At 41.9% G+C, this 15,863-nt stretch overlaps 1 protein-coding gene across 2 annotated transcripts in view; it reads right to left on the minus strand.

Annotated features, from left to right (window-relative positions):
* Positions 1-15,863, minus strand: part of ELMOD1 (ELMO domain containing 1) — a 131,183-nt gene that overhangs the window by 83,272 nt on the left and 32,048 nt on the right. The gene's annotated exons all lie outside the window — the stretch shown is intronic.

Genomic DNA, 15,863 nt, shown 5'->3' on the forward strand with positions numbered 1-15,863 from the left:
TATAAAGTAGAGACGGGTGAGTTGATTTCAGCGCTCTGTCATTTATACGTTACAAGTAAGTGGTTGCCGAGAACCAGCATCACAATCATTGCAGACTGGGCCTGGAAAAGAGTCATGGTTATTCCTGAATTCCTGCTCTCCCCGCCAACCTGCTGATGACTCTTCTACCTAGTTTTCTCCCTTTCTCTGTAGGAGAGAACTGCCAATCATCAGCAGATGATGGGGGGGGGGGAGCGGGAGATTAGGAATAACCAGGACTCTTCTCAGGTAGATTGGACTCTTCTCCAGGCCCGGGCTGCAATGATTATGATGCTGGTTCTCGACGACCACTGACTTTTAGCTCATGAGTGACACACCGCTGACATCAGCATTTCTGTCACTAATTTATGCTGCCCTCAGTGAGATCAGCATAAAGTTGATGAAGGGTTCCCTTTAAGCCTCATTCACACATCAGTGTTTCACGGACATGCTCTACGTTTTCTCCACGGACAGCACACGTCCCTATCCATTTTAATGTGTGTATTTTTAGCACGTATGCATGCTCTATTTTGTCCATGTTCACGGATCACTAAGAAGAGATACTTTGAAAATTATTTTTCAGCTGTTCAGCGTCAGTGAAACATGGATGCAACACGAACAGCAAAAAAATGGACACACGGATCCTTCCCGGACAACTTCACGGATGCATCACTGACCACCTGCTCACGGATTTGAGCACGGACACGGATGTGTAAATAAGGATTTAGACAGAGTAAACTAAAGGGTGTATCAGGGCACTTTCACACTAGCGTTTTTGTTTTCCGACATTGAGTTCCATCCTAGGGGCTCTATACCAGGAAAAGAACTGATCAGTTTTATCCTAATACATTCTGAATGGAGAGTAATCAGTTCAGGATGTCTTCAGTTCAGTGTCTTTTACGTTTTTTGGATGGAGAAAATACCGCAGCATGTTGCAGTTTTCTCTCTGGCCAAAAATACTGATCAGTTGCCAGAATGCCGGATCCGGCATTAATTTACATTGAAGTGTATTAGTGCCGGATCCTTAAGTGTTCCGGCAAAACGGATCCAGCTTTCCGGTCTGCACATGCGCAGACCTTTAAAAATGCAAAAAAAAAATTATACCGGATCCGTTTTTCCAGATGACACCGGAGAGACGGATCCAGTATTTCAATGCATTTGTCAGACGGATCCGCATACGGATCCGTCTGACAAATGCCATCAGTTTGCGTCTAGATTGCCGGATCCGGCAGGCAGTTCCGGCGATGGAACTGCCTGCCGGAATCCTCTGCTGCAAGTGTGAAAGTACCCTTAGAAGGGCAGATTTTCTGCCCGATGATCGCTAACGAGCGTTCGCATGAATGCTCATTAGCGATCATACTGCAGTGTAATACTGCCGCCAATTTCCCGATAAACTAGCAAACGCTCGTTCATCGGACAATCCAGATCGTTCAGCATGTTGAAAGTGGTGTCTAATAACGATCTGCAAGCCATTATACAGCATAGGCATAGTGATCACTCCTCCCCATACGGTGGAGGAGATCGCTGCATGTAATAGCAGCGGTCTCCTCCACTAGCAAGCAGGCAATTGCCAGGAAGGAACACCTCCCTCCCGACAATCGTCTGCCTGATCAAATACACTCTTAAGTCTGGAACATGCCAGATTTATCACAGTGGTTCAGGCCGGAAGGTAAATTAGGACAGGTTAAACACTATTCTTTACACCACCTACTGTGGCTTGCCACAATTTTCTTCTCATGCATTTTGTACGGGTATGCAGTAAAATTGTTTATTGTAATTTAATATTATTTGGTTCTATGTACTCTCCTGATATAGTGTATAGTACCTATATAGTTATGTATGGATAGGTCAGGGTTAACAATACTGACCATTATAGGAGGCTAGGAGATGGATCCGCCTCTAGTCCATTCTAGTGTTAGCTGAGGAAGAGAGTGGAGCTACATGCGCTCCTGGACAACAGGGGCACCCAAACTACAATCAGGAAGGAGCCCCAAATTCAGGGTGTACCCTGAGGGAAGAAAGGGTGAGCCTTCCTATCACTGCCCTGACCCTAGGGAGCGTTAGTGTGAGGACTGCCACTGTGAATGACTACTGCAGGCACAGCCACTACACTCCCATCCTCCGCTCTGCTTCTTGCGGCAGGTACATTATGAGTCCATAGCAGGCAACAGTTTTTATATTACAGATCTATAATACGGTAAGGCGCTCGAGGCAGTATAACTAGAGAAAATTATTGCCCCCAAGAAGTAACCCCGTTCTAGTACAGCGCTGGCCAGGTTTTTAAAGATGGCGCCTGCTCCTGAGCGAAGCAGGCGCAATAGCCGCAAGGTGCCTGCTCTTTCATACAGCAGACACCCGCAGCTAATGTCCATGACCAATAGTAATGCCGGTCGCGGACATTGTACAATCCTGACCACGGCATCTGAGTTCACGAAATACCTGAAGCGCACGCTTCTGGTGATGCTCCGGCTCCCCTGTGCGGCGATCGGAGAAGCCAAAGCTTGTGTGCAGCAGCCCCTGTCAGAATGTATGACAGGAGGCTGCTGCATAGTATTTCCTATGGAGCCCTTGCCTGTAATAGGGCTCCATAGGAAACTAGACATTTTCTCATAGACTTCGATGCTAATGATTGCTTGTTTTAGTTCCCTATGGAAACTACAAAAATGTGTAAAAATAAATAATAGTAAAAAAAAAAAAAAACATAAAAATTCCCTTTCCCCAAAATAAAAATAAAATAAAAAAATAAAAATACACATCATGGGTATTGCTATGTGTGAAAACAGCAATAGTATAAAAATATATTTCCCATACAGCAAACGGGGAAACTGAAAAAAGCATCAAAATGGCTGATTTGCCGTTTTTGGTCCCTTAATTTTCTACATAAAAATTAAATAAAAAGTGATCAAAAAGTCATACAAATCCCAAAATGGTATCAATGAAAATTTCAGATCACCCCGCAAAAAAAGAGCCCCCACACCGCTCTGTACACATGATCACAAAAACTTTATAGGGGTCATAATATGGTGATAAAATAATAAAACTGATTTTTTTCCAACTTTTTTATTTCTTTATCACTATCAAAATTCAAGAAGAACTACACATATAAGATATCGCTGGGTTCGTACTGACCTGTAGAATGAAAGTAACTGTTTTATGGCACATCGAACGTTGCAATCAAAAAACCCATAAAACTGTGGCGGAATTGCTTTTTTTTTTCCAATTTCACCTCAATTGGAATTTTTTTCCCCGCTTCCCACTACATCATATGCAATATTAAATGGTGGAGTACAACTTGTCCCGCAAAAAACAAGCCCTCATACAGCTATGTGAACGGAAAAATAGAAAAGTTATGGCTCCGGGAAGGCAGGGAGCGCAAAACCAAAACGCAGAATCAAAAAAAAGCTCTGGGGTAGGAGGGATTAAACCTGACGGCCAAACAACCAACACAATCACTGCTCTGAAACGAGAAGCCTATAATTTGATGGTTTGCTAATGGTCAACCCCTTGTTGGCGCTCATTTACATTTTAGAAATGTTATTCTTGTATTCTTGTGCCATTGTGATGTTTTCACGCTGGTTTTACAAGGTCTGCATCCTCAGTAGAACGGCAAACCTTCTACTCCACAGTCATTTCTAGAGAAGTGTGGACGGGAACCGACCAGAGGGATGACAGACAGCTGATCGGTGGTCAATAGTGGCTTCCAATTATAGCTTGCTGAAGGGAAAAAACCACCGAAGACCAGCATTTAACCTAATGAGGTAAACAGACTTGGGTAATATCCTTTTAATGTAATTTCCAAAGTTCTGACCACATAATAATACGGCAGAAGGTGAAATAACTGCTCAGAATCACATCAGTGAAATATATATCAATACACATACATATAGTGTGACACAAGATGGCTCCATTTTATATTTCTTAAAACCTCTATTCAGTTGTATCCAGAAGAGTAACTTGAAGTTCCGGGGCCCCAATACAAAATCAGTAACAGGGCCCCCATCTACCATGTGCCAAAATTTATAATACTGGTGTCTTTACATGGCAGAAGGGATTTTCGGCCTCCTGGCACCAGTGTCCAGGTGCAGCTGCTGCCATACACAGTGGTGTTAAAAAAAATATAGCTGTCCAACATCATTAACCGGATAAATCGCTGTTTTTGGTAGGTGATATTTCTACATAGCAAATTATTTATTTGTAAGTTCAGCAGAGACCCAACAATTAGGACCTGAGTAATTGACTAACTGACTGAAAGTGGTGTGCTCAAAATAATAGCAGTGAGGGGTTAAATTGTTTAAGTCATTCATTCTGTGGAATAACGGGTGTCAATGTTCGCTCTTATTTAAGGTAGGAGGGTGTCAAATGTTGTATATGTTGGTTATAGCGCATTTCCTTCTGAAATACTGGGGGAAATGGGTCGTTCTAGACATTGTTTTGATGAAGAACATACTTTGATAAAAAACTTGACTAGAGAGGGAAACCATATAGAAGTGGGGCAAATTATAGGCTGCTCAGCTAAAATGATCTCAAATGCCTTGAAGTGGCAACCAAAACCTGAAAGACGAAGAAGGAAACGAGGAACGAGATACCAGTGGGAGCTGCTACAATCAGAAGACAATTAAGTGAAGCCAAGTTACCAGCACTCCTTGCAAAGTCTCATTGTTCAAAAAAGACATGTCCTGAATAGATAAAAATTTGCTAAGGAATACATTGACTGTCCCAAAGAGAAATGGTGCAACGTTTTGTGGACTGATGAAAGCCAAATAGTTCTTTTTGGGTCTAGTGAAGACATTAAAGCATGGTGGTGCACAAATCCTGATATAAGGATGTTTCTAATACCTTGGAGTTGGGCCTACTTATCGCACTACGAGGGAACATGGATCAGTTTCAACATAATAATGATCCAAACCACACCAGTAAGCTAACAACATCTTGGTTACAAACAGGATTGAGGTAATGGAGTGTGCATCCCAATCCCATAACCTCAAGCCCATAAAGAACTTGTGGGTGGTATCAAAAATGCGGTTTATGAAGCAAAACCCCCAAATCCAGAAGAACTGTGGAATTTAGACCAAACATCCTGGACTGGAAGACCTGCTCAAAGGAGCCAGAAGTTGTTTGACTCCATGCAAAACAATGGAGTCAAGCAGTTCTCAGAAACAACTGATTTGGGGGTACTATCTCTCCTTATGGGGAGATAGTACCCCCCAAATCCTGACTTAGGCCTCTCACCCAGTTAAGCCAGTACTCCCTGCAGGAAAACTGCAGGATTTATGCTTTTTCTTTAAATATAGATACCGACACAGAAAATTAAAATAACATTACCCCAAAAATTTACCATAATAATGTGCTTTAAACAATAGGTCAGTTTTTTATGTCACATTTTTAAGGTACACATTCATATTGAGTCACTCACTAGTGGAGTACCTCAGGGGTCAGTATTGGGCCCTATTCTCTTCAATATATTTATCAATGATCTTGTAGAAGGCTTGCATAGTAAAATGTCAATTTTCGCAGATGACACTAAACAGTGAAAAGTAATTAACATGGAAGAGGACAGTATACTATATATACTACAGAGGACAGCATACTGTATATATATATATACACACACACACACACACAGTACACTAGTTATACTAGAGGACAGTACACTGTAGGGCTGCAACGATTAATCGATGTAATCGATTATATTCGATAACTGGATTCGTTGTCGACGAATCCAGTTATCGAATAATCGCCGATTCGTTGCTATTCGGGCGGGCGGTCGCTGCATCTTTATTTTACCTTTTTACAATGACGCTCCCGCTCCTGTAACAGCCAGGGAGAGCGGACGGCGGCGTAACGTCACTCACTCACGTGACGCGCCTGCTCCGCCTCCTTCATTCATGAAGTGGGCGGAGCAGGCGCGTCACGTGATTGAGTGACGTTACGCCGCCGTCCGCTCTGCCTGGCTGTTACAGGAGCGTCATTGTAAAAAGGTAAAATAAAGATGCAAGCATCGGGGCCGGGGCTGTTAGGGGGAAGGGGGAGGGGGGATCTGTCTATGGCACTGCTATGGGAAGGGGGGTCTGTGTATAGCACTGCTATGGGGAGGAGGGGGGGGTCTGTGTATGGCACTGCTATGGGGAGGGGGGTCTGTGCACTGTTATGAGGAAAGGGATCTGTGCACTGTTATGCCCATAACAGTGCACATATCCCCCTCTCCATAACTGCGCCACCCACAGATCCCCCTCTCCATAACTACGCCGTCCACAGATCCCCCTCTCCATAACTACGCCGTCCACAGATCCCCCTCTCCATAACTACGCCGTCCACAGATCCCCCTCTCCATAACTACGCCGTCCACAGATCCCCCATAATAGTGTCGTCCACAGATCCCCCATAAGTGTCGTCCACAGATCCCCCATAAGTGTCGTCCACAGATCCCCCATAAGTGTCGTCCACAGATCCCCCATAAGTGTCGTTCACAGATCCCCCATAAGTGTCGTCCACAGATCCCCCATAAGTGTCGTCCACAGATCCCCCATAAGTGTCGTCCACAGATCCCCCATAAGTGTCATCCACAGATCCCCCATAAGTGTCGTCCACAGATCCCCCATAAGTGTCGTCCACAGATCCCCCATAAGTGTCGTCCACAGATCCCCCATAAGTGTCGTCCACAGATCCCCCATAAGTGTCGTCCACAGATCCCCCATAAGTGTCGTCCACAGATCCCCCATAAGTGTCGTCCACAGATCCCCCATAAGTGTCGTCCACAGATCCCCCATAAGTGTCGTCCACAGATCCCCCATAAGTGTCGTCCACAGATCCCCATAACAGTGTCGTCCACAGATCCCCCATAATAGTGTCGTCCACAGATCCCCCATAATAGTGTCGTCCACAATTTGTTTTAATATGGCCTTTGAACATATTTTTCAACTAAGATCATATAAACCTCTCTGTTTTGTAATTTTGTCGTTTTTCCCGATTAATCGATTAATCGTAGAAATTAATCGGCAACTAATCGATTATTCAAATAATCGTTAGCTGCAGCCCTAGTACACTGTATATATATATATATATATATATATATATATATATATATATATATATATATATATATATATATATATATATATATATATATATATATATATAGATCCATAAAAAGATTCAGGCAGCACTCCCTTTAGTGCAGAAATAATGCAGGTGCCCGCGGTGGTCCCTCGATATGGGACAAATTCAGTAGAGAAGGAAAGTCCGCAGCACTCCTTTAAGTAAAAAAGTGAATTTTATTCACACATGTCAGACAACGTTTCGGTCCTCTCACAGGACCATTTTCAAGTCAAGTGAACAAAAAAGTGCATAGTGCAAAAATAAATACAGCTCTACAGCATGACACAATCCATTATCAGCCAATAGAGTACTGGTGCACTCCCATTCATGGGTGGACTACAATTCATATAATTAACTCGATATATTGCCGTGCATATCAATTTCAGTAGCAGTACATCAGTGTTACATTCAATAGTAATTCATCATAATATGTGTACATAAAGTGTATATAATAAAGTGAACCGTGCAGTTTTTAAAAAAATTCTTGACTGTATTACCTTGCCTTAAGCCTGCTGGAGAGCCGAGAGAGTTGTGGAGGTTTGGAGAAGGCGTCTCTACATGTGTCTGAACACGCCACTCATCCGCGTCCTCTACTCCTTACTGCGCATGTACTCAGCCCTGTTCCGTTCACGCAGCTTCTAATGCTCCTACGTCACCTCTATGGTGGAAACCAACGCGATGACGTACGGTCGATCACGTCCAGGCGCCGCACACAGACGAGTCTGCGTCAGCGTATGGACAGATCGTTCACGCCCCATCACGAGTACCTATCCACCATCTTTTTTTAGGTAATATTTTCGGGCAAAAGTATCATGCCTCCATAACTCACATATTTATCTCGTCTCCATCTATATACGGCCCTGGCACTGGCAAAAAAAGTCAGCTTCCATTTATATCATCAGGCAAATCATTGTAGTTTTCCATTTAAATTCACTGCATATAGAGAGCAGACAACATCAGGGTATAGGCTATGTAAGCTGGATATCTAGCTAACCATTCCTCCTGTCACCCTAAATTCTACATTTAACCCTTTGGGTTTTAGGGTATCGAGCCGAAAAATCCACCTAAGTTCAGTTTTTTTTAATTTACTTAATCGATCACCTCCTCTTTCCAATGGTTTAACATGATCTATAATCATAAATTTCAAGTCACTTTCTTTATGATTTTTTTCGGCAAAATGCTTTGATACAGGCAGATCTCTTCTTTTATTCCTAATAGACTGCCTATGGTTATTTAACCTGGTCTTTAGATCGCAAGTGGTTTCACCAACATATAATTTTTTACAAGGGCACCATAGTACATATATCACCCATGACGAATCACAGGTGAGATAATGCACTATATCAAAGGTCTCGCCCGTGTCTGGATGTGCGAACGTCGATCCCTTGACCATCAGTTTACAGTTCACACATCCCAGACACGGGAAAGAGCCAGTGCGCCTTGTTTTGAGGAATGTCTGTCTGGATTGTCCTTTATCTGGTACTTTGGAGTGTACTACCTTATCCCTGATGTTGCCTGCTCTTCTATATGCCATCATCGGCACACTTCCAAATGCAGCAACATTTGGGTGTCCACTACTCAGTAAACTCCAATGTCGCCTTATTATTTTTTCAATTTCAGGACTCAACTCGTTATATGATGATACAAACGGCATTCTGTCATTAGTTCTCCTAGTTTTCGGGGTCAATAACTCATCTCTGGGGATTTTTTTAGCCCTTTCTGCATGTCTTTTCACTAACTTTCTAGGGTATCCCCTGTCTATAAAAGATTGTTCCATATTTTTCATTGCTGTACACATATTCTCATCCTTATCAACAATTCTCCGCACCCGAAGCATTTGGCTAAACGGCAGAGAATCTACCATCCTTCTTGGGTGCCCACTGGTAAAATGCAATAATGTATTCTTATCTGTGGCCTTAATGTTTAAATCCATATGCACCTGTTCATCCTCAATGTATACTTGTGTGTCCAAGTATTGCACCCGGTCAGTCGATGCCGTTAACGTAAACTGGATCTCCCGATCAAGGGAGTTCAAGTATACGTGAAAATCCATCAACTGATCCATGGTGCCATCCCAAATGAGGAAAATGTCATCTATGTATCTCCACCACGACAACACTTGATTGAAGTGGGGAGATACATAGACGAGACGCTCCTCAAATGACCGCACAAAAATATTTGCATAAGTGGGCGCGGCATTAGAGCCCATCGCCGCGCCCATCTTTTGCAAGAAAAATTGTCCCTGGAACACAAAATAATTGTTCCTCAAGGACAATTCCAACAATGTCAATATAAATTGTCGAACTGGGGCGGGATGCTCCGAATGTGCCAACATCTCCGCCACAGCCGACAAGCCTTTGTTGTGGACAATCGAGGTGTACAATGTATTTCTGGATAAGATACTGAGAGAATATGCTATGGGTGCTAGATCGTACGTTAGAGATACCGGAGACTTCATCACCAAGATTAAAAGGGATGCAGGTACCAAGGGGGGCCATTATAGCCTCCTTTGACATAGTGTCGTTGTACACCTCGATTGACCACAACAAAGGCTTGTCGGCTGTGGCGGAGATGTTGGCACATTCGGAGCATCCCGCCCCAGTTCGACAATTTATATTGACATTGTTGGAATTGTCCTTGAGGAACAATTATTTTGTGTTCCAGGGACAATTTTTCTTGCAAAAGATGGGCGCGGCGATGGGCTCTAATGCCGCGCCCACTTATGCAAATATTTTTGTGCGGTCATTTGAGGAGCGTCTCGTCTATGTATCTCCCCACTTCAATCAAGTGTTGTCGTGGTGGAGATACATAGATGACATTTTCCTCATTTGGGATGGCACCATGGATCAGTTGATGGATTTTCACGTATACTTGAACTCCCTTGATCGGGAGATCCAGTTTACGTTAACGGCATCGACTGACCGGGTGCAATACTTGGACACACAAGTATACATTGAGGATGAACAGGTGCATATGGATTTAAACATTAAGGCCACAGATAAGAATACATTATTGCATTTTACCAGTGGGCACCCAAGAAGGATGGTAGATTCTCTGCCGTTTAGCCAAATGCTTCGGGTGCGGAGAATTGTTGATAAGGATGAGAATATGTGTACAGCAATGAAAAATATGGAACAATCTTTTATAGACAGGGGATACCCTAGAAAGTTAGTGAAAAGACATGCAGAAAGGGCTAAAAAAATCCCCAGAGATGAGTTATTGACCCCGAAAACTAGGAGAACTAATGACAGAATGCCGTTTGTATCATCATATAACGAGTTGAGTCCTGAAATTGAAAAAATAATAAGGCGACATTGGAGTTTACTGAGTAGTGGACACCCAAATGTTGCTGCATTTAGAAGTGTGCCGATGATGGCATATAGAAGAGCAGGCAACATCAGGGATAAGGTAGTACACTCCAAAGTACCAGATAAAGGACAATCCAGACAGACATTCCTCAAAACAAGGCGCACGGGCTCTTTCCCGTGTCTGGGATGTGTGAACTGTAAACTGATGGTCAAGGGATCGACGTTCGCACATCCAGACACGGGCGAGACCTTTGATATAGTGCATTATCTCACCTGTGATTCGTCATGGGTGATATATGTACTATGGTGCCCTTGTAAAAAATTATATGTTGGTGAAACCACTTGCGATCTAAAGACCAGGTTAAATAACCATAGGCAGTCTATTAGGAATAAAAGAAGAGATCTGCCTGTATCAAAGCATTTTGCCGAAAAAAATCATAAAGAAAGTGACTTGAAATTTATGATTATAGATCATGTTAAACCATTGGAAAGAGGAGGTGATCGATTAAGTAAATTAAAAAAACTGAACTTAGGTGGATTTTTCGGCTCGATACCCTAAAACCCAAAGGGTTAAATGTAGAATTTAGGGTGACAGGAGGAATGGTTAGCTAGATACCCAGCTTACATAGCCTATACCCTGATGTTGTCTGCTCTCTATATGCAGTGAATTTAAATGGAAAACTACAATGATTTGCCTGATGATATAAATGGAAGCTGACTTTTTTTGCCAGTGCCAGGCCGTATATAGATGGAGACGAGATAAATATGTGAGTTATGGAGGCATGATACTTTTGCCCGAAAATATTACCTAAAAAAAGATGGTGGATAGGTACTCGTGATGGGGCGTGAACGATCTGTCCATACGCTGACACAGACTCGTCTGTGTGCGGCGCCTGGACGTGATCGACCGTACGTCATCGCGTTGGTTTCCACCATAGAGGTGACGTAGGAGCATTAGAAGCTGAGTGAACGGAACAGGGCTGAGTACATGCGCAGTAAGGAGTAGAGGACGCGGATGAGTGGCGTGTTCAGACACATGTAGAGACGCCTTCTCCACAAACTCTCTCGGCTCTCCAGCAGGCTTAAGGCAAGGTAATACAGTCAAGAATTTTTTTAAAAACTGCACGGTTCACTTTATTATATACACTTTATGTACACATATTATGATGAATTACTATTGAATGTAACACTGATGTACTGCTACTGAAGTTGATATGCACGGCAATATATGGAGTTAATTACATGAATTGTAGTCCACCCATGAATGGGAGTGCACCTAGTACTCTATTGGCTGATAATGGATGGTGTCATGCTGTAGAGCTGTATTTATTTTTGCACTATGCACTTTTTTGTTCACTTGACTTGAAAATGGTCCTGTGAGAGGACCGAAACGTTGTCTGACATGTGTGAATAAAATTCACTTTTTTACTTAAAGGAGTGCTGCGGACTTTCCTTCTCTATATATATATATATATATATATATATATATATATATATATATATATATATATATATATATATATATATATATATATATATACACATACATACAAAAATTGGACTGCACTCCAAACAATTCGTGAAAAAAAATCTGTGTTTATTCACCCATCTATGGCAAAGCGACGTTTCGGCTCCAACTGAGCCTTTTTCAAGCTTGAGAAAGGCTCAGTTGGAGCCGAAACGTCGCTTTGCCATAGATGGGTGAATAAACACTGATTTTTTTTCACGAATTGTTTGGAGTGCAGTCCAATTTTTGTATCTTCATTACTGGGTAAGCACCTGCTGCCGTCCTTGGATTTTGCACCCATATATCCGAAGGGTGGTGCCGCCTGTGGTTTTTCTTTTTTTTATATATATATATATATATATATATATATATATATATATATATATATATATATATATATATATATATATATATATATATATATATATACACACACACACACATATACATACACACACACAGTTGCAAGAAAAAGTATGTGAACCCTTTGGAATGATATGGATTTCTGCACAAATTGGTCATAAAATGTGATCTGATCTTCATCTAAGTCACAACAATAGACAATCACAGTCTGCCTAAACTAATAACACACAAAGAATTAAATGTTACCATGTTTTTATTGAGCACACCATGTAAACATTCATAGTGCAGGTGGAAAAAGTATGTGAACCCCTAGACTAATGACATCTCCAAGAGCTAATTGGAGTGAGGTGTCAGCCAACTGGAGTCCAATCAATGAGATGAGATTGGAGGTGTTGGTTACAGCTGCCCTGCCCTATAAAAAAAACAAAAAAAAAAAAAAACACACCAGTTCTGGGTTTGCTTTTCACAAGAAGCATTGCCTGATGTGAATGATGCCTCGCACAAAAGAGCTCCCAGAAGACCTACGATTAAGAATTGTTGACTTGCATAAAGCTGGAAAGGGTTATAAAAGTATCTCCAAAAGCCTTGCTGTTTATCAGTCCACGGTAAGACAAATTGTCTATAAATGGAGAAAGTTCAGCACTGCTGCTACTCTCCCTAGGAGTGGCCGTCCTGTAAAGAGGACTGCAAGAGCACAGCGCAGACTGCTCAATGAGGTGAAGAAGAATCCTAGAGTGTCAGCTAAAGATTTACAAAAGTCTCTGGCATATGCTAACATCCCTGTTAGCGAATCTACGATACGTAAAACACTAAACAAGTATGGATTTCATGGGAGAATACCACAGAGGAAGCCACTGCTGTCCAAAAAAAACATTGCTGCACGTTTACAGTTTGCACAAGAGCACCTGGATGTTCCACAGCAGTACTGGCAAAATATCCTGTGGACAGATGAAACCAAAGTTGAGTAGTTTGGAAGAAACACACAACACTATGTATGGAGAAAAAGAGGCACAGCACACCAACATCAAAACCTCATCCCAACTGTGAAGTATGGTGGTGGGGGCATCATGGTTTGGGGCTGCTTTGCTGCGTCAGGGCCTGGACAGATTGCTATCATCGAAGGAAAAGTGAATTCCCAAGTTTATCAAGACATTTTGCAGGAGAACTTAAGGCCATCTGTCCACCAGCTGAAGCTCAACAGAAGATGAGTATTGCAACAGGACAACGACCCAAAGCATAGAAGTAAATCAACAACAGAATGGCTTAAACAGAAGAAAATACGCCTTCTGGAGTGGCCCAGTCAGAGTCCTGACCTCAACCCGATTGAGATGCTGTAGCATAACCTCAAGAAAACGATTCACACCAGACATCCCAAGAATATTGCTGAACTGAAACAGTTCTGTAAAGAGGAATGGTCGAGAATTACTCCTGACCGTTGTGCACGTCTGATCTGCAACTACAGGAAACGTTTGGTTGAAGTTATTGCTGCCAAAGGAGGTTCAACCAGTTATTAAATCCAAGTGTTCACATACTTTTTCCACCTGCACTGTGAATGTTTACATGATGTGTTCAATAAAAACATGGTAACATTTAATTCTGTGTGTGTTATTAGTTTAAGCAGACTGTGATTGTCTATTGTTGTGACTTAGATGAAGATCAGATCACATTTTATGACCAATTTGTGCAGAAATCCACATCATTCCAAAGGGTTCACATCATTTTTCTTGCCACTGTATATACACACACATACACACTACAGAGGACAGTACACTGTATATATATATATATATATATATATATATATATATATATATATATACACACACACACACACACACACACTACAGAGGACAGTACACTGCCACTTTACACATCACTGGTCAGACCACACATAAAGTACTGTGTACAGTTCTGGGCTCCTGTGAACAAGGCAGACATAGTAAATAATAGACAGGACGGCGGGGGAGGAGAAGGATGATGCAACAGGATTTCTCCCCAACTTGCATCTTTATTATCATCTGTCATTTCCATGTGTAAGATTTTCTATATGGATTTCATAACTATGTAAAATGCATATGAAAATTTTTCAGGTTACACTGACTTCTATAGTAGGTGGCATACGGCTATAATATGGGAATAACTGAGCACAAACCGCGCTTAGCAGCGAGCTGATGTAGTTAATTAAATCATGACTGACCTTAATTGTCCCTTTGTGAAACCAGCAGTTTATGTCTATACAAATCAGGATTTTCCCATGGACGATAGTTACTTGATTTGCATGCTATGTAAATGAATTAGAATGAACGCTGCGGTTATAACGATACCAAAAACTTACACAAAGGGTTACCAAGTAGAGGAATATTTTTAGTAGATTGAATTATCATCAGATGTTGCAGGGACAATTAGATTTTAGATCCCATGTCTTCATTCAGAGCCTGCAGATCTTCACTACTTTATAGTTGTATTTTTATGTATCTTTTACTATTACCACAGACTCTACACAACCCTCCCATTACTTACTTTATAGCCCGTATTATACGCCAGAGCTGCATTCACCATTCTGGTGACTTTGAGCTGGAACCTCCAAGCATTACTTCCATATACAATGTCTGAACAGACCTTTTTTCTGGTGAAAATTGCCCAGTGATCTGGGGTAGGTAATACATCTGTCCCACTACATTATAGGAGCTCTGATGACAGGCTAGGTAATTTCCCAATACTGGCAGAATTGTGAATGCAGCTCTGGATTACAGGTCCTTCTAAAAAAAATTGCATATTGTGATAAAGTTCATTATTTTCTGTAATGTACTGATAAACATTAGACTTTCATATATTTTAGATTCATTACACACCAACTTAAGTAGTTCAAGCCTTTTATTGTTTTAATATTGATGATTTTGGCATACAGCTCATGAAAACCCAAAAATCCTATCTGAAAAAAATTAGCATATAATGAAAAGGTTCTCTAAACGAGCTATTAACCTAATCATCTGAATCAACTAATTAACTCTAAACACCTGCAAAAGATTCCTGAGGCTTTTAAAAACTCCCAGCCTGGTTCATTACTCAAAACCGCAATCATGGGTAAGACTGCCGACCTGACTGCTGTCCAGAAGGCCATCATTGACACTCTCAAGCAAGAGGGTAAGACACAGAAATAAATTTCTGAACGAATAGGCTGTTCCCAGAGTGCTGGATCAAGGCACCTCAGTGGGAAGTCTGTGGGAAGGAGAAAGTGTGGCAGAAAACGCTGCACAACGAGAAGAGGTGACCGGACCCTGAGGAAGATTGTGGAGAAGGACCGATTCCAGACCTTGGGGGACCTGCGGAAGTAGTGGACTGAGTCTGGAGTAGAAACATCCAGAGCCACCGTGTACAGCAAGCATGTCAAACTCAAAGGCTAACATGGGCCAAAAAAACTAAATTTAAGTTTATGTGGGCCGCATAAAAAAAAAACGCCTGGCCGTGCGGAGGCGTGCGGATCCGTCCAGACTTACAATGGAAGTCAATGGGGACGGATCCGTTTGAAGATGACACAATATGGCTCAATCTTCAAACGGATCCGTCCCCCA

Source organism: Bufo gargarizans, chromosome 3 (assembly GCF_014858855.1).
Source record: "Bufo gargarizans isolate SCDJY-AF-19 chromosome 3, ASM1485885v1, whole genome shotgun sequence".
In the NCBI taxonomy this organism is placed as follows: domain Eukaryota; kingdom Metazoa; phylum Chordata; class Amphibia; order Anura; family Bufonidae; genus Bufo; species Bufo gargarizans.